Here is a 26,583-nt window from a genome sequence, read left to right as displayed (position 1 = left end):
TGTAGTAGTAGGCCGACGACGACACGACCGACCGACCGACCACGACCGTGGGTTGTGGCAGTGCGACGTGGATCCGAAGCGACTTCGAACGACGCCGACTAATCCAACCTGCCCACTGCATGGGTTCCGCCGTGCTCGGTACGATCGGCTGCTAAAACAGCCAACCGAATCACGATTGCCGCAACGTCTGTGCTTGTTGTATGTGTATTTTGTTGTGCTCAAAACGAATGGAAAGATGTTTACGAGCTCCGAAGTCTCGATAATCAGCACTCGCCTATCGCCGATGCTTTACGTTACGTGTAGGCCTAGCGCGTCCATCGAGTTCGTAACTGGCGAGTGAACGAACCGAGCTGAGAAAATCTGTCGAAGGAAATGAATTTTCAGGTCCGTTTGGTGCTGCAGTGATTTAAAATATGGCACTCCTGACTTCGTGTGATGTGGTGAATGAACCGTGTGGAACTTGGGGTGGTCAGCCGCGGCGTGTTTTGTGTGGTGTCTGGTGACCCAAGTTTAACGGGCGAGCTCTGCGCTGTTTCCAGTGGCAAAGATAACTTCCGAAAGCGAAAGACACTAGTAGCCGAACTATGGGAAGTACTTACATAATCAGCGGTGCCGCCCGTTTCAGCTGACACTGCGCTCTTCTATTCGGCATGTGAATCCAGTTCGGTACAATTTCACTGCGCTCCTTCACTCATTTCTTTCAAGTGCATCCGTCTTTTGGGCTAGTTGGAGATAAATCGCTCGTGTAGCAATCAAGAACACCGACGCACTGAAGCAGACGTGACAATGCAGTCATGTTTGAGTCAGTGTGTCGTTATACTTGAGCACTGCAAAAAGAAATCTGTTCGCAACGTGTGCCCCATGTGCACTACATAGCAGGACCTGCATCATGCAAGACCTATGCATGTAGCAGCGTATACCACGATTGCTTCGATGCCTGCTTCAGAAGCAGCAAGTACTGAGTCAATGAAACTGTAATTGATTTTTTATCTCACTTTTTGTTTATGTAAAGTGTAGATGGTGTGAGTGCATTGTGTGAGTGCAGTCGGTATGCTTAAACTTCTGGAATCCCTTCAGCTTCTACTAAAATGTTTCTTGCTGCGATACTATAAATTGTAGTCAGTACAACAATCTACTCAAAACCAAATTACTAATGCATCTGCGCAGAATGTGTTTGATTAACAAGTTAACACTTCCGCAACAACAATATGCCGATGCACAGCATATGTGCTTACAATAAATACATTCCGTAAAGGTTAACGACTGGGCCTACAATAACAAACTTTGTAGTAGCACTGCAAAAAGTGCTGCCATGCGTATCAGCCACAACAAAACTGCTGCACGTCCAACGTACTTCCTTGGAGGCACCTCTATAAAGACGGTTCGGGTCCTACCCATTCTGGGTGAAACATTTAGCTCTTCTCTCAACTTTGCCGCATGTCACCAGCACTGTATCTAAGTATCGGCCCATTCTTGGGTTTGTGTCCCGTGTCTCCCTTCCCTGATGACGTAAGGTTTGCCGAGCACTCTACGCTTCTATCATTCTGTCACGACTTGAGTGCTGCTCATCAGTATAGTTCCCGTACCAAACTCGCGACGCTAACAAACTTAAGCTTGTTCAGCGCTGGACAACACGCACCCTCTACTCCCGTCTTTTCGGTTGTCGCAAGCTCATGCCAGCCTACGAGAATTGCCTCAAACCCCTCAAGTAGCACACCCTGCAATACCATGCACTAGCCTATACTGCAGAATGCTTGATGGCTCTCTGAACAGCACTAATCTTTCTTCAGTTCGTCTGAACGAGTGGTCAGCACAGCCCGAGCCCTCATCGCGCCTCTATGGCCCGACACCACAACTCCATGATTATATCTAGCATACAGAGCTTTCTCTTGACCCCCCTTAGCCATTTGTATTCTCCTTCCTTGGAACCAGACTGAATTGGCACTCCTGTGTGTTGTGTACCCGTCGAATGTGTGCGTGTGTGCCGTGCTGTTATTGAGCAAGTGTGTGTGTGCGCACACGTGGAGGGGAAGGAGGTGTCTTCTGCATCCTGCAAATTCCTACTCTAGATGGCAGGATATCAGGCGCTCTAACATACAGGCATCAGCCTTTTTTTTAGTCTACAGTGCCAAGTTACCACTAAGATTATTATTATTATTATTATTATTATTATTATTATTATTATTATTATTATTATTATTATTATCACTACGACCACATTGATTGTGTTGAAGCCAGCATGACACATAATTCAACATATTTCTGGAGCTTTGTGCGCTCTCACTCTTCTAAAGAGAGTGCCAAAGATGTACGTCTTCTTCATAAAAACAGTGGTGTTGTCTCGAACACTGCTGATACCTTTGCAGAACCTTTCTTCTTGCTATATGGTGTGAAATATGCTTCAAGTAACCTTCCTTCTCAATCTGGCACAGTATTTACGCTATCAGTCAATGAAAAGCTTGTTTTCAAGTGTATAAAGTGCCTTAAATCTTCCCTTTCTTGTGGTGGTGATGGTATTTCTTCCGCACAGCTTAAAATGTATGGAAGCATACTTGTTCCCTATTCTCACAAACATCTTCAATAGTTCCCTAAAGTCTAGTACCTTTTATAGCACTCGGAAGGCAGCATGGACATTGTCCATGCACAAATCAGCTGCTAGATGTGCAGTTACTAACTGCCGACCTATATCTATCCTCTGCAGTGCGTCAAAAGTGTTTGAATCGGTATTGGATTCCTTGCTTTCTGTTAGTACTAAAAGCATTTTAATAAATGAACAGCATGACCTTGTGTGCCGACAACTTAAAACTATTTGAGACTGTCAACAGTGTTCACCACTGCATCGACTTCCAGAAAGACATTTTTTCACTCTCAAACTGGTGCAGAAACAATAAGTACATTTAAATGCTTCCGATACCATGGCATTAAGTTATATGCAGAAAACGCACCGTGTGAAATTTTGATACACCCTACGTGATGCTCCACTCCTTATAGTCGATGAAATGGAAGATCTTGGTGTGTACTTCGACAAAACGCTAAGCTTCTCTTCACATAGATAATTACACAACATGCCCTTCGCGCTCTTGGAATCGCATGCCGTATATTGCATAATTTTCACTCACCTATTGTGTTTCTGAAATTCTGCTGTGCGCCGCCAACTACTAGAGTGTGCCTCTGTAGGAGGGGGTGCAGCGAGCAAATCTAATTTTGACCTCATTGAACGCATCCAGAATAAATTGATATCTATCTTAAAGCATCACTTTTGCCATTCTGGAGACCACAGTTGAGCCTTCTCAAATATACTTCAACTCGCACCTCTAGATTCAAGATTTAATTAATCACACCTTTTGTTCCTGTATAAGGTGGTCCATGACATTATATATTCCCCAAAGCTTCTTCATAATATGCATTTTTTCGTGCCGCAACAGTATACCAGGTAGCATTCCACATTCGTTGCCTGGCGTTGTTGCAAGAATGTGCTGTATAAGACTCGACTCCGAAACATACTTCATAGTTCATTTCCTGTGTTTTGTGTATCTGTAGATAATCACGTAGGATTAACTCCCTTTTATTTTTCCTCGTTTCCTTTTTTCCTTATTTGTTTCTCTATCTTGCATTTTTTTGTCTACCACATTCATGTTTTCTGTACATTTTGTCTCGCATAGTGCTCGTTAAGTGCACCAGTACAAAGGCTCTCTAGCTGTTCCTGGGCACTACAATAAACATTTGAATGATTGATTATTACTGTAGTATAAAATCGTGCTTTTTAAGTATGTACTAGTATACTATTTCAGTGCAGTACCTTTTGTGCAATTAAAAAAAGGGCATGAATTAAGAAAGTGCAATAACAATATGCTATGTGCCTGGTCATAAGTATTGTTATTAATTTCTTCTGAGTTTTAATAATGGCTGGCTACTGTATCCAGTGTTGTGCAATAAAATAATATGACACAGCAAATATTGCGTGCCTCGCAGAACAAATTGAATATATCTTTCAGTCAAAACATCATAGCAGGCTGAAAACAATAAACTGCTCTTTTTTGTGCTGACAAAATGTATAAATCGTGAAAATAACCTGTTTAAATATTTCTTATACTATGCAAATGAGCTGCTCCCATACATTCGAATAAGTGCTTCAATAATACGACTTGGCAAAGGGCAACGAAAGACCCCTATTGAAACCCTCCAATTCTCAAGCTTGTATTATCTGACGGTATGTCATTTCATTAAAGTAAAGAAAGACAAACTTGACATGTGGAAACCAGTTACAATAGAACATAGCGCTTACAGTGTGAAAATGTTTTGTAGCAATACACTCAATGTGAAGGTCTCCGGATGCGGTGTTGATGCATCAAAACAACCTAGAATAATAGAAGTGCTCCATGGGCTGTATTTTACAGAATCAAGAATCAGGGGGAGACAAGCTATGAATTACATAAATCTTAGCTATTCTAGATTTTTTTTGTGAGTGCTACAGGTGTTTCAATTCTTTTTCGCTGATTTTCTCAGGACCCACTTTTTCCCGTTTCTTTCATGCACCAACAAGCATAATTATATTGACACGGATGCTTTATCTGTATCTGGTTACAGTATTTCACCGGCTCAAAAATGTTAAGCGTTATCGCTCGGTGCACGATGCGCCTGAACGGATCGGAAATTTCGCGAATGTTATCGATGGTTCTGTCTGTTGTCGACGAACCCTGTTAATCTGATTGCATACGCGACACGAATTGTATAGTAGTTTCTGGAAGGCGCGTGGGCACCAGCGAATAGGCTGTAAATTTCGACGACTGATGTATGCAAACCGACGCGCTTGACCCGCAGATGAGATTTTCGACGATTGCCGACATTGCTAGCCGCTATCGTTGTGATTGAGTCTGCACTATTTATTTACCGTCACTACTACGTGACAATATTTCCAACACAGATTCTTTCAGTGATACTCTGCACGCCTAATTTTTGCATAGTTGGCTGTACAATGAGCTACCAAAAAATGAAATGGTACAACAGTTTTTGATATGATATGGCATCGTCGTGCAGGTGTTTGCAAAGCGATCTTGCAGGCAGACGACGCGTGAGCGCTGATGTCGATATTTATTGTACTATTTTTAATTCAAGAATAAAAACGGACTGTTACGGCAGGCGTATATTCATTATTCAAACGTGTTTTTGATATCTGAAAGCGCATACAGATCACTAACTTATTGTTTCAAGCTTAGTTTACAGGAGGCTGTTTTAGGCCGGGCTTTGACGGATGAAGGCAAAATAGTCCAGCAACAGTGCGCCGCAGCCGAGGAGCGAGCTTCGACGCGCGTCAGAGCTTCTGTCCTGTGGTTGCATGCCCTCTTCCTCCCACCAACGCGAAGCGAAGCGTTCGCTTGTCGGCGCGCGCCGAAGCTTGCCGACGCGTGCCAGTGGTTGGGGCATAAGAGTTCAGACGGAGCGAAGAGTACTGTGCCGTCATCTACATAGTCACAAGAGATACTGACAAGAGTGGCAGACCAGGCAGGTATAACGGTGTCTTTTGAAACAGCAATTTTGCGACAATGGTCCTTATGGTCAGCGATAATATCGGTCGAAAAGTGAAACAGCTCGATTTCGGTGCGGGAGCATTCAATGATCGAATGATCTGTGGAGAGAAAGTCCCAACCTAATAGACGTCGTGCGAACATGATGGCAACACGATTAATTCTGATATAGAGGACCTCCTGAATTACGACATGAGCAGTGCAGGCGCCGGATGGCTCGACGTGCTGCGCGTTGGCAGTTCGATGAGACACTCCAGAAAGCGGCGTCGTCACTTTTCCTATCTTGCGGCAAATACGGCCATCTATCGCTAAAAGTGCAGCGCCGGTGTCGACAAGTGCTCGCGTCAATGTTCCTTCTATTGCGACTTCAATAACGTTATTCGGGGAAGTCTGAGGCCTTATACATTTCGCTGACACCGCAGTTCTCGCCTCCTTTCGTTTTACTGGCGTAAAGGGCTCCGCCACTGTTGCATGCGGGAAAGGGAGTGGCGGCGAGGAGAAGGTGAACGGCAAGCGGCGGAGAATGCGGTGTCGACTGCAGGAGAAGATTCAAAGGTGTCCGAATAGTTGCGGCGTTGTTGGAAACGTGGCGCATATGGACGCACATTGTTGGGAACGTTCGGCGTAAGCAGGCGACAGTGACGTGCCACGTGTCCAGCACGACCACAATAAAAACAACTCGGACAGTTGTCGTCCGTGCGCCAATGGTCTTGAGGTCGTGCATAGTGGACCAGTGGACGGATTGGAGGGGATACGGGTGGGTACAAAGGTAGGCGAAGGGGGCCGTAGGTCTGTGGCGCAGGCTTCATCACGACTTCGGCGTACGACAGGGGAGCGGCCATCGGAGCCTGCTGGAGAGAAGGCGAAATGTGGTCGGCTTCCTGCTTCTTGATGACAGATTGCAGAGCGGGCGCCAACGGAGTACTCGGCTGGCCGTGTGCAAGTGGAATCAAGGAAAGCTGACAAGCCACCTCTTCACGGACGAACTCCTTGATCTGTAGCAGCAGCAAAGTGTTATCCGGGGCAGCAGCCAAGCTCGACATTGAAGTGGCCTGAGGTGTACAATGGCGGGTGGCTACGCGTCGTTTGCGCAGTTCGTCAAAGCTTTGACAAAGACAGACGAGTTCAGAGACTGTCGACGGATTTTTCGCCAACAGCATGTGGAAGGCGTCGTCTTCAATGCCTTTTAAGATATGGCGAATCTTCTCGGTATCAGCCATTGTGACGTCAACGCGGTTGCAGAGGTCGACAACATCTATATAGCTGGTAAAGGTCTCCCCGCACTGTTGCGCACGGCCACGCACACGTTGCTCGGCGCGAAGCTTGCGAGCCGCGGGGCGCCCAAATACCTCTTTCATGTTAGTCTTAAGGCCGTCCACGTCGTCAGATCACGTTCGTGGTTGCGGTGCCACACGCTGGCGACACCGCTCAAATAAAACGGCACTTAATTCAGTTTTTTGGTGTCGTCCCAGTGGTTGTGGACGCTCACCCGGTCGTAGTCAGCGAGCCAGTCTTCTACGTCATGGTCTTCGGTACCACTAAAGATGGGTGGGTCGCGTTGACGCAACGGGCCGGGGCAGACCACGGTAGTCACCGGGGCAGCGGGTTGTGGTGGTCCTTCCTCCGGCATTATGAAGACGGGCTGCAGTGTCCGATTACGAAGTTCCAGAATTCCGGTTGTACACCGCAGCTACACCAATTGTAAGGGGGGTTTATTGGGCTCGTAGACCAGCAGCGACAAACTCAGCACCAGCAGGTATGGCGCAGCCAGCGAACGAACTGGGTACGAGCCACGCGATGGAAACGGGGCTTTTCAGCCTGCCGATCTTCTTTGTCACAATATATATATATATATATATATATATATATATATATATATATATATATATATATATAGTCACAACGTTAGAAATAGTCGATTACGGTCGTAGCACATGCTGTGCGACGGATGCAACGGGCAGCGCGCCCATGCATCAAGGACAGATACATTGTGTGCACACGCACATCACACGCGCGCACACGTGTGCTGAAGTGCAGTGTGCATCTTAATTCTCATAGGCCCTCCGCCAAGTGCAAGTGCATTATGGAACGAATTGGATTTGTCAAGGTAAATTGCATCAGAAAATTCGTGAAGTACGACTTACGCACAAGCTGCAGACATAACTTCGGAGACATACGAGAATAACGGCATCATTAAGTGACAAGATGCGCCTGATGCCGTAATCTGATGACATCGTCACGTCTAACAGGACGTCACGCGATGCCGTTTTCGTCAAGTGATGATGTCTTCTGACGACTTCATGTGATACAGCTTGGAGAAGTAGCACACTGCGCTTCCGGCTTCTTTGCACGGTCTTCGTTATAGGCCCCCATTTTTATTGCGGTAGCAATTATATGAACACTCCCGGCGCGTTTTTGTTGTCGTCGCCGTCGCCGCGATGTCCCGTATAATGTCCAAGGGCGACAAGACCATCGCCGCGTGCCGCATGCTGTAGGTGCGAGTGAAAGCAGGCGACGGGAGCCGACGATCGCGGATTGATCTCGCGCGCGAGGGAGGAAAGTCGGGAGGAAACGGGCCGTCTGCCGTAGCGCGAAAGGGCCCGGGGGGAGGGGAGGGAGGGTGGTGGCGTTTTACTCCGGCAGCAACCGCGCATTGAGCGACATCAACCGGCGGCTGCTTGCCCCCTATTTTGAAAGCGATCTACGTCGGGGACTGAGTCTAGGTGCAACGGCGGCTCGTAGCTTTGTACGTGCGGCGTTCTCGCCGCTAAGTTTGCGCTGAAGCGATAGACAGCACGAAGGCCACTTCACTTGCTGCTGCTGCCGCACTTCCTCACGCCAAAGTTTCGACAGAGAGTGTCCGCGGTAACTGTGTGTGATGTGTTCTTTTTTGAGGGTGCGCACTGATGCTGTGCTTGTTAATTTCGATAGGAAGTGAATGTTTTCAAGTTTATACGGTGGGTAAAAGTGCTATCCTTACTTCATATAGCTGTCTATTGGTTTTCTATCGTGATCGATACTTGGCCTTTCGGGCGAAACTGCGACTTCTTTTGTGCAAGCACAGCGCACGCGGAGACGAAAAATTCCGGCTAACTAGAGGCAAACAGCTTCGCTGTAACACAACTACAACCATGGCTGCAGGTGAAATACGTAGCCACGCTCTTACCAAATGAGCTATCGCGTCGCCGTTTTCCCATCCACTTTCACGAGTATTCCTGTTTGTATAGTAGGACTAGCCGAGGGAGTGTTTCCAAGCGCTACCTCTCACAGCCTTGGCGGCGGATGTGGAACATCCTTTCTGCCGTAGGCGTCATGTCTATGTGAACTTTTTCGATGAAGGCAACTGGCCAGTAAACCTACACGCCCTGCCTGAATGCATCAAGGCTGCCCGATTGCAGACCCTCTCTATGTAATGAACAAGAAGAACGGAAGAAGCCACAGCTATTTTTCTCAAAGCTTTCTTCGTCTTCATTGTCTGTTGGCTTTATATGGTCCAAATTAGCAAAAATAGAGCCCCTCAGTTCCCCTTCTTCTCTCTCATTTATATATATTGTATGTAATTTATATATTTCTGTAGAATTTTTTTCTCGGCAATTATCAAAGCGACAATGACGAAGCGGAAGTACTTGTGAATTGTCCTGTTCACGTCTTTTATACCTTATCGCATCCCCTTGCCCCTCCCCCAGTACAAGGTAGCCAACCGGAAATAATCTCCGGTTAACCTCCCTGTCTTTCCTTTGCCTTTCTCTCTCTCTCTCTCTTCGCTTCTAGAAATATACATAACAGCTGCTGCTGAATAGAATCTGCAACATGTGTTGTCAGTGAGCTGTTCCTCCTAGATATCGCACGAATAATTAACCGTTGTGTTTGTGAACGCTATAGCAAGGTCGTTTCCTTTATTATAACGGGTGTGAGCGTAATAGACAGTGACCTGATACCTCTGTTGAAGCGAGTCTCTGCGTAATTTTCCTCGGCACCGCATAGTCTTCCAAGATAATTATCCATATAGAAAGCGACAATGTAAAGAGTCAGAATTGTCTTTTGCCTAAAGACCTTTCTGTCATTTCGTTTGTTCGCAGGGTAAGGTAACCAACCAAGTATGTGTTGCCCAATTATCTAAATTGAAGTCGCTGCGTGAGATGGATATTTTCGACGCCCTGTTGTTTAACGCTGTACATATTGCAGGACGATTTAACTCGATGCAAATATTCAAAAGTATTATAAGTAGCTGTTCGAGCTCTTCTGCATTAGAACTCAAATAGACAAGGTCAAATATGGTGTCCGAGCCGATTCTGCAGTGCCTGAAGATGGCTAGCTTTAATGTTCTATATTTCAAAATTTGTCAGTATGTCCTTGAGTTTAGGTTCGATGTGTGTGGACATGCAGTTAACCTGATTAGGGCACACGTTGGTTCTCACACGCGTTCACGTAAATAGTCAGGCAATGGTGTGGAAAATTAAAAAGAAATGACGACATGTGAGTCATGATGAATAACCGGTTCAATGAAATATTATACCTTGCCTGAATTTCTTGTTTCTAAGCGGCACATTGACGTGCTTTTTATGCGCTCACTCTTACACTGACTTAGGATGTCCACATATGGAAACTATCTGTCAATCTGTTTGAAGAAATCTCGTGACGCATTGACGTATTCGGTATTTTCAGGCAAAGTTGAATTCATTGTACTATTTTTACTCCTACTTGGAATCACGCTTTCGAGTTAGCTAGATAGATACGTAGGTAGCTAGATAGATAGGAGTAGTTAGATACGACCTGTTGAAATATCTGAGGGAAAAAAAAACGCTGAGTAGGGTGCCGATTTCGGTGAGCTGGTATCTATAACTTATGATAACAAGTTTTTCAAAGAAACTACGGGGCGGACATGTATGAAGAGACAAACAAAAGTGTAAAATTCTAACAGAATAATCGCGGTGAAATGGGAGAAGCTTTTGCAAATGCACTATATGATGCATCCCAGGTACATTACTACGCATTGACAAGAAGCAGACGTTAAACAAACAAGACCTGTGTAATAGACGCAAGAACGTGCTTCAGGCAAGAAACAACGCTAGATAATAATTGAACAAATTATGGGGTTTTACGTGCGAAAACCTTAGTACGGTTATAAAGCACATCGTAGTGAGACTACGGCGCTACAGCAGGCAAAATTTAGATACGTCCAACACGATGGGCCGAGAGAAGCCACTTATAGCCACGGAGCATGCGGCATGTAATATATTCCTTTTGTGTGCCAACCCTATTGATGTAGCTTCAGTGACAATGTGAATTCCTGGACGATCATCTTCTGCGGCCAAATGACCTCTCTTTTTACCTAAAACAGACGTTTGCTTCTAACCACGCAATCTAAAAAAAATGGTTCACAACCAGAATCTCGGCAATGGATTCTGAAGTCCCCTTGCCCTTGCAGTTGAACACCTCCTAGGACACAATTACGGTAACTTAATGTTATAGGAAAAGCAACGGAAACAAAATCAAATGTTGAAATTATGTCGTCGTATAGGCACTATACCCGTGCTCGTGAAGCCTGTCACTTAGGCACCTTGTTTTGGCCACCTACTATTTCCCAGACGTAAGTAAGACTGCGCACCTAACACGCACCACGCATGCCACGTACCAATTTCGTGTATTTTTCGCCAATTTCCGAGCGCCATAACCACCATCTTTGCGTACCATGCAAAGTGAGTCCAGCTTGTGAAGCGTTAAAAGAAAACACCTTAACTCCGGGGCATTAGCCAATCCCTTTCTGAAGATGGGAAATATTGTGACAGTAGGGGATCACAGCCCATCGTTTTGCGTTGTTTCTTATTATATTCCTGCTAGTCTTATTCACTGGCAACGAAGTGCGCGTGTCACATGTTCGAGTAACAATTTCTCATTTTCTACAAGATGAAAATTGCGTAGGAGGACTAATTTTATCGCATGCTTACACAATTGCGCCTGGAGTAAGAGCTTGTAGACATAATACTTTTTTTCCACAATCAAAAACAAATTATGACTTCCAGAAAATGACATTCAAATCACCGAAATGTGTCAAGTAGCAGTTGCACATCTTGCGCTTAAATCGACCGATGGAGGGGCATCTTTACAGGTTTTATGTTTGTTTTTCTTGTTAGTATTCTGCTGTACGAGAGTGCGTGCTTTTGTTAAATTCAGCGTATGAATAATACTTCATATTGATCTAAGTTCTCTATCGCCATTCATGTAACATTGTTTTGAGTAGGTACAAGCTGTCGCTGCAAATTATTTACAAATAAATGAAGCCTGTTCAGCGGTCGTAAATACTTTCTCATCAACCTAAGTTTCTGTCTTCTCCGTTTTTATGTGAAAGCATTATATGCCCTATTACGCAAAAATCCGGCGCTAGTCCTGTCGTTGGTGTTCTTCTTGAGTCCTGGTCTTCTGCGCCTTTCCTTTAGTAATTCAAGCATGAACCAACTAGCCCATGCAAGAGTTTTACTTGTCGTATAGGCGTCGCCACCGAGTGATCGAACCAAAAATGGCCGACGGCGCAACGAGTAAATCACGTCAGAAATGCTCGGACTGCTCGAACTTCTCAGGGAGGTTCCCGTGAACAAAGAAAATCAATGGCTTTGAGAAGAAAATCTCCATCTGGGTGGGAATCGAACCCGGTGTTCGAGACGAGCACGCTTCCCGGGCGTCACTGCGGATCCGCGGGTCCGGTGGACTAAAGTTGTGGCCTAGTGCGCGCACCATTGGGAACGTGGGGGCGCAGCCAATGGGGAGGAGGTGACGTCATGTCACGAGTGTATCAAATAAAGAAAGCATTAATGTCTAATTGAACGCCGCTGAGTGGTCCTTCGAATTGCGAACTCCTCGCGGGTGAGCGAGGACGTGTGGCGCATTTTCGTTCGGCCTTGCCGAGGAGCAGTTAGGAGCGCCTGTGCGGGCACGGAACACGCGGAATAAAACGTTTCACCAAATGGACGGTAATGCTTTCGCGTTCCCACACGTAAGCAGCCTTAACTGTTTCCACCAAATCTTCGTAGCCTAAATTTATTGCCAACTTTTAATCATTCGTCGGTTGTTTGAACCAATAGAAGCGGCACCTTTTTTCGCATTTACAGGTATTTGTCCAATCATCGTGAAACAATAGACGATAGACAGAATTCTTAAGCCAAGGAAATATTGCATACCGATCACGTAAATTGGCAGCATAACAAGCGCAGTTTCATGCTAGTAATTTCCCAAGAAAAGTTGAACGGTGGGCGTTCTTACCAGGTCTCCCTGATCCTCCACTGTACATAAAATAAAAAAAGAAAGTCGCGTTAGCATTTCCACGATCAGGAACTGAATTCTTGTTGCCGGATTAGTTCTCTGCTCTAAAGACGAATAAGGCGTACGACACAGTAAACGTACACGCGTATTCGCAGACATGAACCTATTAAAAGAACGAAACGTCGCAAAATCCTAAGATTCGGAGAAATATGGGGGATTTTAAAGGTGAAGCGTGAGAGCGATTAAGGTACGCTGTGCAAAAATTGTTAACTCCACATGGTTGTTTGCCCAGTCCCATTTCAATGCTGTGGAGTACAGCACCCAGAGAAAATAGTGGATGCATGGAGCAGATTTCATGTATTAATTGAACATCTCATAGAACACAATCGCTACAACTTAATGTTACACGAGAAGCAACGGAAACAAAATCAAATGTTGAAATTATGCCGGTTTGTAGTGCCTCCGCGGCTTGCCGGAATCTCGCAATGTGGTGCAAAAAGAATTTATTAGACGTGTTTAATTGAAATTTGTAATGGATGGTATATGCTTTGGCGAACACAATAGTGAGATTTCTAAATGATCGAGAAGATTGTCGAGTATGAGTAAATTAGCTAAGTGACGTGGAAGTCGCTAAAACAGCCTTTCGTGTAACGAAATAATTTCGTAATTCTTGGTGTGTGGTATTGCGTGTTCTCTTCGAATATGAAATTTTGCACATATGTAATTCAGACTATTTGCGCATGTCAGCTTGTGCGTTGAATGTCTGTTGCCTTTTTTTGAGCAGGCATAGGATATTTCAGGTGCGTGGGTAGGCTTCCAACGCCTGAGAAGCGACAGTGGCGCGCCAATTGCGAATGACGCTACAGGACAGTGTCCGCGACATACAGGAACAACTGAAAGTTTCCTATGCTATATATGGTAGACGAAGCCACAGCAACTTCAACGCAGGTACGTCTTCAGCGTTCGGAAAAGTTCCGGTGCAAAAGCACTTCGACAACACGGTTTCTTACAACCATTACTAGAGGAAACCCTGGCAGTAAGCCCATGCAGTGGTGATAAGAATGTTGCGCAGCACACGGTTTTTTTCATCATTGTGCTTGTGACTCTATCGTACTTTCCTTTTCATGCTCAAGAAGCTGTGCATTTGAAAACGCAGGGTACAATGAGACTCTGCCCACATGCATAATCATTGTGAATTGTTGCATTTACAACGCAGTATTTTGTTTAAGTGATCAGTTTGCGAAGTCTCAAATCGTCTGATGTCAGGAAGGCAAAGCTTAGGCAGATGCTTGTACTATGCTTATCCTGACTGGACCGCCGAGTCTCATCGAGAAATTTTTATAAGAAAGTTTATGCTCGGCACTACCGTCGCTAACCCCGGTCCTGCAGCTCGCATTCAAGCACAAAAGTGACAGGCACCGGGCAATGGAAATATGCTGCGTGGCCTCTTAAGTTTCCTACAATTGCTGCTGACGTCAGCTCCTTGAACTACCATGGAAATGAGACATCATGCCAAGAACGTGCAAAAGCTTCAAGTACTGAGATTCATGCAGCATTGTGAATAATGACCAGGCTATACAGTGTTTGATTAAATCTAGTACCTGTGGCTTGAAATGGCTTTGTAACGTTGCAAACGCATAATTTTAAAGAAAATATGGCATTTTAAGTGGAACAATTCACAATGATTATGCACGTGTGCACAGTCTAATTGCCTTGAGTATTTAGAAAAATATGCTCGCAAATTGGGAGCGGTAAAGTGTAACAAACAACACCACAAGACAATACGAAGCCACATGCACGCAGCTAAGGCAAATTCATGTACTAACCATCATTGCCATAGTTGCTGAAGTATAGGAGCGCCAGCGTTCCTTGTACTAATTTTTGTAGTAAGTTCTAAGGCTTGGATTCCATAGGCGAAGCTTCGTACAAAAGTTATGCACTACGCGCTGGAGCAGTGCCTGACTCACGGCAGTGCAAGAACGCTTAGAGCAGGCACGGTTTTACCGAAGAGCATAGGAACGCCGTCCTCGAGATTAACGCTGGCTAGAGTACATCGTGGGCTCATGTATCATATTTTATTAGTTTATTTACAATTAATTCAGACACGGTGAAGGTCTTGGATTGCAAGGCTAAAGGCAGGACATTGTTTGCCTTACTAAAGCCTTGACACCCGTACCACCCGTGCGTTGTTCAACGGTGAGGCAGCAGAGCATACAATTTAAGTTACAATAACATAAATTATAAATACGTAGCATGAAGTATAGACATACGTACTTCGAGTACTTATATCATTGTTAAATTTTCTAAGTAGGAACACTTAAGTTTTACAGAATAATTTTTGTGTAAGAAAAACATGGATAAACATATACAAGCACAATATGAGACAGACTTAACAAAAAACAATTATACATAAAGCACGCAATAAACTTACTGACACAGTCTCAATCAGAAAGAGAAAGCAACTATATATTCATAGCATTTTTGAAGCAGTTCAATGCTCTGAAGCTTCGCGCAATAGTGATCGTGTTTGGATGTGCGTTTATGAAGGAGGGGAGTAAATATGCTAGTTGTTTTGCACCGCAGCTGGTCCTGCAAAGGGGAACTCTAAATGGCCATGCCTAAAACTGTATTCCTTGATACTTGAGAAAAACTTTTGATAAAAAAATTTTTACATCTTTATCGAGTTTGACTCGTATGTATACAGCTAGCCTAAATTCATATAGGTAATTAAATTTTAAAAGGCCTTGTTCCAAGAAAAAAAATCTGCCATGTGCTGGCGCCGTCCAAGGTTTTTAATACAGCGAACCGTTTGTTGTATAGACATATCAGTCGGTGCATATTTAATCGCCATGTAGTCCCTCATGCCAATAGGCAATAACTAAGATGGAACTGAGTTAACGCACGATAAAGACGGCATTTCAAGCAAACAGGAACAAGTTAGCCAGTCCTAGGCAATATGCCTCATCAGCAGCAGCAACAGCCTATATTTATGTTCACTGCAGGACGACGGCCTCTCCCTGGAATCTCCAATTACCCCGGTCCAACAGCAACTGATTCCAACTTGCGCCTGCAAATTTCTAAATTTCATCACCCCACCTAGTTTATTGCCGTCCTCAACTACGCTGCCTTTCTCTTGGCAGTCATTCTGTAACTCTAACGGTCCATCAATTACCTATCCTACGCGTTACATGGCCGGCAGCTCCATTTTTTTTCTTCTCTTAGTCTCAATAACAATATCGGCTATCCCCCTTTGCTTTCTGATCCAAACCGCTCTCTTCCTGTCCGTTAATGGTACGCCTAACATTTTTCGTACCATCTCTCCTTGCGCTGTCCTTAACTTGTTTGTCAACTTCCAAATTTCTTTTCCATATGTTAGCATTGGTAGAATGCAGCGATTGTACTCCTTTCTTTTCAGTGATAGTGGTAAGCTCCCTGTCACTATCTGAAAATGCCTGCCGCATGCATTCCAACCCGTCTTCATTCTGTAAATTTCCTTTTCATGATCAGAGTGCCCTGTGAGTAATTTACCTAGGTAAACGTATTCCTTCAAGGACTCTAGAAGCTTTCTGGCAATCCTGAACTCTTGTTCCCTTGCCAGGCTATAGAACACTAGCTTTGTCATCTGCAAATTAATCTTCAACCCCCCTCTTAGACTTTCTCTCTTAAGATCCTCAATCATTTGTTGTAATTCATCCCCAGTGTTGCTGAATATGCAATGTCATCTGCAAACGGAAGGCTACTGAGATATTCGCCATTGATCCTCGCTCCTAAGCCTTCCCAGTTTAAAAGATTGAATACTTCTTCGACGCATGCAGTAAATAGCATTGGAGAGATAGTGTCTGCTTGCCTGACGCCTTACTTCATAGATAACTTTATACTTTTCATGTGAACAACGAAGGTAGTTGTGGAATCTTTGTAGATATTTTTCAAGATATTCACGTATGCCTTCTGTACTCCTTTTTACGCAAAGCCTCCATGACTGCTGATATCTCTACTATTATTATAGGAAAGATCAGACATCCACCCGTTCGTAGCAATTGCTACAAAGGAAACCCCATACGTGTTCCTCGAAAGAAAAGCCTCACAGTTGAAGAAAAATTCGTCCTGGTTCGGGACTCGAAGCCGGGACCACCACCTTTCCGGGGCAGCCGCTCTACCATCTGAGCTAACCAAGCGGCTAGCAGATGGCAGGGCGAAGTCGAATTTGTCAACAACATGAAGCAAAGGCAAGAGTTTGGCGTAATAGTTTTGCGGAAACTCGCAAGGTGGAGAGAAGTAATCATTACGTCAAACTCTTGCCTTTGCTTCGTGTTGTCGACAAATTCGTCTTCGCCCTCTCATCTGCTAGCCGCCTGGTTAGCTCAGATGGTAGAGCGGCTGCCCCGGAAAGGTGGTGGTGCCGGGTTCGACTCCCGGACTAGGACGAATTTTTCTTCAACTCTGAGGCTTTTCTTTCGAGGAACCCGTATGGGTTTCCTTTGTAGCAATTGCTACGAACGGGTGGATGTCTGATTTTTCCTTTTATAATTACTTCTCTCCACCTTGCGAGTTTCCGCAGAACTATTACGTCGTTATCTCTACTGAATCAAATGTCTTTTCATAATGTATGAAATCGATATAGACAGGTTGATTGTACTCTGCAGATTATTCAATTACTTGATTGATGGAATAGACGTGATTCATTGCACAATATCCCTTTCTGAAGCCAGCCTGTTCTCTTGCTTCACTAAAGCCAAGCCCTCATTCTGTTAAATATCTTGGTGAATATCTAATAGAATACACAAAGCGAGGTATAATGGGTCTATTCTATAATATTTCAATTCCTTAACGTCTCCCCTCTTCTGGATATGGATAATGTTAGTACCCTTCCATTTCTCTGGTACACTTGAAATCGTGAGGCATTGCGTATAAAGGGCCGCAAGCTTTTCAAGCATGATATCTCCTCCACCTTTGATTAAATCGACTGTTATTCCATCTTCTCCTGCCGCTTTCTACGGGCCATGTCTTGCAAGGCCCTACTAACTTCACCGCTAGTTATAGAAGGAGCCTCCGTTCCTACTCATTACGTCTTCGAATGACGGTAGCGTGGCTACTCTGGGTACTTTACAGATTAGTATAGGGTTCTTCCGCTGCTATTACTATATTTTCGAAATTGTTGATAAATTTGCCACGCTGATTTTTCAGATCATACATCATGGCTTGTCCTACGCTAAGTTTCCTTCTAACTGATTTCATGCCACGTACATTTTTATGTGCAAGAGTAACTGTCCAGCTCTTCAAATAGGCGGGAGATGTGTGAGGCCGGGAAACAATCGAATGAGAAAGGCACCCGGAGGTGAAGAAAATACCAAGGTGCGCGAGCGCGCTATTACAGGAAGGAGGAGGAGGAGGAAACAACTTCAATAGAGGATGGATGGATGGATGGATGGATGGATGGACGGACGGACGGATGGATGTTATGAGCGTCCCCTTTGGAAAGGGGCGGTGGGTTGCGCCACCAAACTCTTCCTATTATACTGTTTAATGTCCTACCTAGGTTAAAAAAGAAATAAAGAAAAAAAAACAATATGAACTCCCACAACCAAATTTTCCGACCACCTATTGCGAATTCTGCTTTTGTACGTCTCCGTTTTCTGCCGTTTCCCTACTTCCGCCAATCTTCCAATCGCCTCTTACTAATCTCTATTGCGGACGTTTACTTTTCCCCTGCTCTCGCTGAACCCAAAGGCTTCAAGGGGGCCAGTGGTGCCTAAAACAACCGCTGGGCAGATGTCTTCCCATTCTAATAAGAGCGAGCGGCAAAGTAGCGCCACCTATAGGAATTTGCAGGTAATAATGGGCGAAAAGAGTAAAGAGAAATGAGACGAAGCGTCGCGGAGGACGAAGGTAGGCGGAAGGGCGGTGTGTTAACCTCCTCTGACAGCGGATTTGTTTGCGATGCAGAGGTACCGGGATAACATCGTCCTCGCGCGCCGTAGTCTTGTCCACTCTGGGTGAACACGGCTCACCGTGGCCGCCCTAGCCGCGCTCCGCGGGGCGCCAGTGCGTCCGGCGCGGCGGCGCATGGAAGTGAAATGGCGCAGGCGCACACGGACCTCGGGGAGGCGCTTCGTGTCGTCTGCTACAGCGCTGGAGCGCGCCGCTTTGTCTTTGCTGTAAAGTACACTTCGCTAAACCCAGGTGACTGAGGGACCGAGGCGGCGTTGCCGGAAGGCGCATTTCACTAACTGGAGCATTTTCCAGCTGGTTCGGTCTACAGCTTGTGAATAGCCTGATTAATCAATATAGATTAACAGAAACGAGCTTCTCACCACATAAATCACTTAGCATGTTTTTAATAAGTGATGAGGGTAAAAATACAGTCATTTTTTCGCGCTCTTTATTAGGCTGCGGCGTATAGCCGACCCATGATAGTCGTGTCAGAGAACCTAGCCTGAGGCTGTTCTTTAGTTACCGAACGGTGGAGGTCTGGTATGCAGCAGCCGCCGCAACAATGGTCATGCATTCAGCTTCAGTGGTCACTCTTTGCCGGGCTTTACGGGGAGCATCCGCCATCTTCTTGTAAGCCTAGACGATTCGATTCACAGTTTTCAGTGGCCTTTTTGTTATCTCCAATATAACGCGTTGAGAATAGTTTTTTAGGCACAGATCTGCAATGCGTCTTCTTTCTTTTTCCGGTACCCGCGACATGGCTAGTTTCCGAAAGTTCACCGGGGAAATAAAATTATCCTGGACTGTTACAGCGTTTTTATCGCCGAAGTGCCATGACAACCAGCAACCAAACAAAATGCAATTCATCGTGCAAGTTGACAGAAATGTGTTTAATGGAAACACCTCTGGTGTCTTTCGATTTGACGAGTCATCCCAAAATCTTTAACTCGTGAGCGGCCAGTCACCCACTTGAGCAGCCGTTGGCTGCACCGCATCAGCATATTAAGCTAGGACGGGGTAGCATGACCTAAGCAAAAAAAAAAAAAAAAAAAAAAGGAAGGGGGTGCGGGGGGCTCGGCGGTAGATCCCGCTGACGCCAATGGTCAGTTAAGAAGTAGACTGGCCCGACTACAGCAATCTGACTTGGGCCGGGCTTGGCTTTTACAAATGTCGAGCCCGTTGGCCGACCACCGGCATGCTGTCGGCAGACGACACCGGGCCGGCCTCATGACCGCCAGTTTAATTATCATGGCCGCGTTCGTCCAACACACGGACCGGCCACTTCCCCACGACGGCAACAGCATCGCTTGTTCGCGGCAAGGGTTCCTGTGCCGTATTCATATTTTAGTTTTACCCACTCAGCCTCGCCCTCCCCCCCTAACCCCTAAAGAAAAGAGAAATCAATTCCTCCTTTTCTCCAAATTTACCGGATGCACACCTACATGGCGTAACGCATAGGCCATGTGTCGCTTCGGGACGTATACCGCACAATTAACAAATTATTATATGCTAGTGAGAATATGCATATGATCTATTCCGAGGAAGTACTGAAATGAAATAGAAGCGAATAACGACTTAATTACCCGTCAAGACGTAATTTAAGCTAGAAAACAGACATGTAGATTATAGATTTTCCACTCCAATTACCTATTCGAAACGGACGGAAACAGCATTCGCATGCGGCGTGCATTGACTCCAAGGAGAAAAAAAAAACCAAAAAACGACGGTGCCACATGTTTTACTTCACCTAATCAATGTAATCAAATAATTGACCGACGATTCCTCTAAATGAGAATGTTACTTCTCGCGCCAGGTAGCCGTCAAAGGACTGGCACCGCTTCGGTGATTTTACCCAAACTGTGACCCAAACTGTGACCCAAACTTTTAGCAAAATTGGTGTTTTTCATTGCAGTTGCGTTATGTTCTCCTAATATGTACTAATGTTTTCTCTGTAATAATTGTGACCTAATTATCTTGTATATTACCTATGCTTCGCTGTATTATTACTTCTGTTACACTCTCTTGTTTTTAGTATGTACTAACTATGACCAGTGCTTGTGATTGCCTCCCCCCCCCCCCATGTAATACCCTCGTAATGAGGGCCTTTGGGGGTATTTTGAATAAATAAATAAATAAAAATGAATTTTGTTTTTTATAGGATGTAGAAAGATGAAAAGGGGGAGTAAAATTGCCGCCAAATCAGTTGCTATGCCGGGGAGAGCAATTTCCTGCATCGCGTAAAGCGCTCCACGCACCCCTACCAGCGTCATAACGCGTCAACAAGAGAGTCGCGAAGTAGCGGATGTCACTTCTTAGTTGCTGTCGAAGCAATATTATTGCCCTCCTTAATGGTAACATCGATGGAATTCGTGATGATGCATGATTGAACAGTCGCTCTATAACTTTCTGTGGAAATTATTGTGGGTTTCGGTCTCTTTCTTAGGTAAATTAAGCAAATTCGTTCTAGCATCAAGACATGCGCGAAACGGCGCGCTAGGCTCATCACATGATGATTCCAACGAAGAGCGCGCCTAATAGGTGTCTCGGTATGCACTACACCAAATGCTGTAAGAGCGAAATAAAATGGCCCCAGCGTAATAAAGAGCGCGAAAAAAGGACTGTATTTTTACCCTCATCACTTATTATAAACACCCTAAGTGATTTATGTGGTGAGAAGCTCGTTTCTGTTAATGTATATTGATTAATCAGGCTATTCACAAGCTGTAGACCGAACCAGCTGGAAAATGCTCCAGTTAGTGAAGTGCGCCTTCCCGCAACGCCGCCTCGGTCCCTCAGTCACCTGGGTCTAGCGAAGTGTAATTTACAGCAAAGCCAGAGCGACGCGCTCCAGCGCTGTAGCAGACGATGCGAAGCGCCTCCCCGAGGTCCGTGTGCGCCTGCGCCGCTTCGCTTCGATGCGCCGCCGCGCCGGACGCACTGGCGCCCCGCGGAGCGCGGCCACGGTGAGCCGTGTTCACCCATTACCAAGATATAGTCCGGCGTTCTCGGCGCACCAGGCCGCGGCAAGCGAAGTCGGATACGCTGCGATAGCGACGCCAGGGGTGCAAGAAATTTGCTTCCTCTACAGTTCGGCGTGCGCGCGCAGCTCGAGGCTGGCGCCATCTGTGCGTCCGGGAGCGCAACTTCACGGCCGCGGCAGCGCGCGCGGTTCTCCTCGCGCTGTTTGTGCGCCTAAAACGAAAACTTTTGCTGCATGGCGTTAACTTGTCCTGACAGCCAGAAAAAAAATTATAGGGTTTTACGTGCCAAAACCACTTTCTGATTATGCGGCACGCCGTAGTGGAGGACTCCGGAAATTTTGACCACCTGGGGTTCTTTATCGTGTACCTAAATCTAAGCACACCGGTGTTTTTCGCATTTCGCCACCATCGAAATGCGGCCGCCGTGCCTGACAGCCAGAACATCGCATTCATATTGCTAGTACTTCGGCTACGTAAAAAACGGAAGCGGACCATGTACATGCGAAAGCTATTCGACAAGAGCCCTCAACTCGGCGACTACCGCCAGCTAGTACAGGAGCTGCGAAATGCAGCTTACCTGTGGAGACACCACACTGCTTTCGTATAGCTTCCCACGCGTTGTTCTTCCGCTCTGTGTCGCGGTAGTCCATGCGTTTCACATCGTATACACATGGATGGTTGCGAATCGCTTCAAGCAGGCGTCCTCACTCGCGCTGTCATCACACACGGACGTTGAAAAAACCACAGGCGCACTGTCAGTACGCGCACCGCAGGCCGCCATTCTGCCTTCGGCTCGCTGCCGCTACAGCGCGCAGTGCATTCTGGTCTAGCGGCAGCTGCGTGAAATAGAACACGCTCTATCTCCGCGCCGGCGGCGTTGAGTTCGCCAAGCGCACAGGGGTAGCACACTCTCAAGTTCAACAAATGGCCACAGAGGGCGAAAAAATCGACCGCGCGCCGCTGCTAACAAAGCCGACGTAGTAGCATCACTTCGGGATTCGTTCGTTAGTTCCAACGTTTCCCGGTAGAGGCGTCGTAACAAGCGCAATTTTATCTTACAAACTTTCTCTTACAATTACTGAAGCATTTTCTTTTACACAAAAACAGGGCAAAATTATCATTGCTAATTAGATATTGTACTCTTTGTTAGTAAGTTTATTGTTTTTTCGCCATTATAAACGCAAATAGCGTTCAGCATCATCGATCTTTCACGTGACCTCTGGCCTGGATTTAAAATTTTTACCGGTATTTCCGAGTGCACGGCGGCACGGATTCATTCGTTCGTACACTCAAGACTGCTTTGTTTCTAAAACTAGTTTCTTGCGCTTCGATGTCTCGCGTTATTTAACTTGGGGTGAAGTTACGTGTTTGCAAGCGGACATGTAAGCCCGGCAGTTGGGTTTCGGTCGTGAGCCATTCGGAACAGGTCTGCATCGAAACGGGAGCTGGATTTTGCTGCGGCTGACAACGGCAATAACGGTGAGTCGTTTAACACCGCTGCTTGAATCGTTATATAATATCCGTGTCATTACCTTCCAGGCGGGCACAAGTTAACGAACTAGATCCTGCATTACATATGGGCAGTGAGGATCTCAGTTGCTGTTTCGTAAATAAACCTTTACTTGCGAGGCTGTCGTTTGGTTTACACACACAACCAGGAAAGAAAGAGCGATATCGGAACGCGCGTCTCATTTTTCATGTTATTGTAGCCGTGGTTGTAGGTGACTGTGTAGCCTTATCAATATACATATTAAACATTTTTTTCGAGTCGGCCGGGAACGTCTTTCGTCCACAAAACCGAATAATCCTTTGGTAAAATGAAGTGAAAGTACAGAATTTAATGTATTAAACAGTTGCAAGCATGATAATTCACCCATATTTCGTACTTGTTGGTTCCAAATGTTCTTGCTGTTCAGATTGGTTTACCGTAGGGCATTTATTTTTGCAGTAGTGAAGCGGTGCATCACGTTCGTGCAGAAAAATAATGCATCAGTTCTAATAGATTCATGACTTTCATGCATTTGCTCGTGGAACTAGCAGTGTGATCACTTCTAGTGTATAAATGAACCCACAAATGTTCTCATTTGTGATCTTAATAGTACTTGCGCTGTTGACATGCATTGTAGTTAGGCACACATCAATTTTATGGACAATAGCAATATTTATTTAACATGCTGCTTAAGCACCCTAGAACAGACAGTGTACATTTGCATGTGTTCTGTAGTCGCAAATCATTACAACATATATGTCACACCTTTTTGCATTTTAAAACTTTGCTTTTTCAATTTCTGATTCAGTCAAAATTTCTGTTCCAGACATGCAGTAATGAAGACGGCACCAGTATAAAACAACACACTCCACGCACTAAACAGAAGCTGCTGCCTGCTACAACAAGGTCATTGTGTGGACATTGGCTACTACTACACGGTAAACAACACATGGTTCAGAAATAAATATGTTTGATATATGCTGTATTGGCTTGCTGTTTGCAGCAGATGTGAATGTTTGTTCATATTTATGGTTCAGTATAATTGGTTCGAACATATAAAACACACATAAATTTGGCTAATCTGTGCTGTATCTCATGTGTCACCGTTTTGCCTCAACAGAGTCTATGCCAAGCACATCTTGGTCATCACAGGAGCTCCTATCTGCGCCAACAGGAAGGGGCTGGAGCCGAATTTGCAAGGCTTTTACACCAAGAACAAAGAAGCACATGCAGAAGAATATGAATGAGATATCAAGTCTGCAGAGGACTGTCAAGACTGAAAAGAGCTTCAGCCACCATTCCACCAGCACGGACATTTGGTTGAGTCATCCAGGTAACTCAAAAAGGACTTTCTAGAAATTCTCCGTCTTCAGGTGCACCTGCAACATCTGACCAAGCACGGACGACGCTGGCCAAAAGATTGAGTTCCATCAGTTTGCCCTTAATCAGCTTCCTAGCCATGTTAATTCCGTTTGTGCCAAGTGTAATTTTTCTTCTATAAATGCAAGCTTTCTCATTGCTCATTTTTGTTAGAGGTCATTCATCCTCATCCAAATATAAAGGTCAACCGATTCTTCGCTGATACTTAATACCAGTCACTGTCTAGCAGCCTAACATATCTGTAGCAGTATCTTCTAGTGTATGTTGTCATGCGCAATTCCTCTCCTGAAATAGCTGATGCAGCATCGGCATGCGTCTTGCATTAACCTATGCACATGTGCTATGCACCATTTTACTTTTCTTGATGTTTTTAGCCTTCAATGCTTGCAGAGCAGAGTGGCTTCTCTCTTGAATGCAAGCTTTCTCATTTTCCATATTCCTAGTCTCGTTGATGATTGCTCCTCTTCCTTGATAGCCTGGGTCTTTGTGCAAGCTACAGTGAAATGATTGATTGCAGAATCTGGTTTTGCTGCCACACTTGGCTGTGGTAACTGTGTTACGTTTCTCAGATGTGGGGGCCTGGTCAGTTGCATTGGTAAGCAGTCCCTCGAGGTAAGCATTTGCTCCTGCAGTCCGCAAAGCGACATAGACTCCCAGTATACACACACCGTAACTGGTGCGCCCCGTTCGTTCTGGCCTGCTGCAGTAATGGGCAAATTGTGCTTGTGGCTTACCTCGGCCATGATTTGCTCAAAACGGAGACCAGCATATGTGCTCACATGGTTCGAAGTGTATGAAGTTGATAGCCATATGGGTGGAAAGGCCCGCAAGAATGGCTGCCGAAGGTGATGCCCACAAAAGCAACTTGTCCACATTGCGACAAAGTGTGAGCCACACATAGCAGCCCCCGAAAGAAAATAAATGTGCACGTTGGAAAGGAGTTAACGCTAAAATGCCGGGTAGTCCATGTCGCTGTGTTGGTTGCGGCAGCAGATGCCTGCGTCACCTGATTGCTTCGCAATGGAAGTTGCTCATCTTCAACGGCAACTGTTGGTTCAAACAGGTGCGAGACTCTGTCCAATCTGTTTGTACCGCAGGTTGTCGCTCGTTACCAGACCACCACATGTGACAAAGGCAAGCATTATGCCGTAAGATGGTTCGTAGCCAATGTATAATGTATTGCCTGAACCTCATGCCACTTGGTTACGGTCACAGTTTTATGTTTTTCGAATATTGCGGCCTGGTCGGTTGCACTGGGAAGCAGCCTCTCGTAGTAAGCATTTGATCCTGCTGTCTGCACAGCGACATAGACTCCCAATTTACGCACACCGTGATTCGTGCTCCCCGTTCACCCTTTCCTGCTGCAGCCATGGGCAAATTGTGCCTCTGGCCTTTCTCGGCCGCGATTAGGCATGAACGGAGACCAGCATAAGTGCTTACATGGTCGGACGTGTACGAAGTTGGGTGGAAAGGCCCGCAAAAGTGGCTGATGAAGGTGATGCCCACAAAAGCGACTTGTCCATATTGAGACAATGTGGGACACCAAGTGTGAGCCACACATTAGCGGCCTCCAAAAGAAAAGAAACATGCAGGCTGGAAAGGAGTCAATGCTAAAATGATGGGTAGTCCATGTCGCTGTGTAGGCTGCGGCAGCAGATGCCTGCGTCACTTGATTGCTTTGCACTGCAAGTTGCTCATCTTTAACAGCGACTGTCGCCGCAAACAGGTGGGACACTCTGTCCAATCTGTTTCTGCTGCTGGTTGTTGCTCGTTAGTAGACCACCACGTGCGACGAAGGCAGGCACTACGCCTGTAGGTAGGCAGCTCAATGTACCCTAAGAGACCCGTGTATGTGAATGCTCACTGTTGCCATATGGTTCGTCGCCAATGTATAATGTATTGTCTGAACCTCATGCGGTGACTGATTGCTGTTTAATTTTGCTGTTATGTCACTTGGTTATGGTCGCAGTGTTATGTTTTTAGAATATTGCGGCCTGGTCGGTTGCACTGGGAAGCAGTC

General features: G+C 45.5%; 1 long non-coding RNA gene across 1 annotated transcript in view; it reads right to left on the bottom strand.

The window, feature by feature from the left end:
• Nucleotides 1-26,583, bottom strand: part of LOC129383636 (uncharacterized) — an 83,507-nt gene that overhangs the window by 26,627 nt on the left and 30,297 nt on the right. The window contains exon 2 of the long non-coding RNA XR_008611494.2: nt 12,783-12,802. This is a non-coding gene — a long non-coding RNA (uncharacterized lncRNA). The remainder of the gene's footprint in view (nt 1-12,782; nt 12,803-26,583) is intronic.

Source organism: Dermacentor andersoni, chromosome 8 (assembly GCF_023375885.2).
Source record: "Dermacentor andersoni chromosome 8, qqDerAnde1_hic_scaffold, whole genome shotgun sequence".
NCBI classification, from domain to species: domain Eukaryota; kingdom Metazoa; phylum Arthropoda; class Arachnida; order Ixodida; family Ixodidae; genus Dermacentor; species Dermacentor andersoni.
This window is presented reverse-complemented; position numbering and strand designations above follow the sequence as displayed.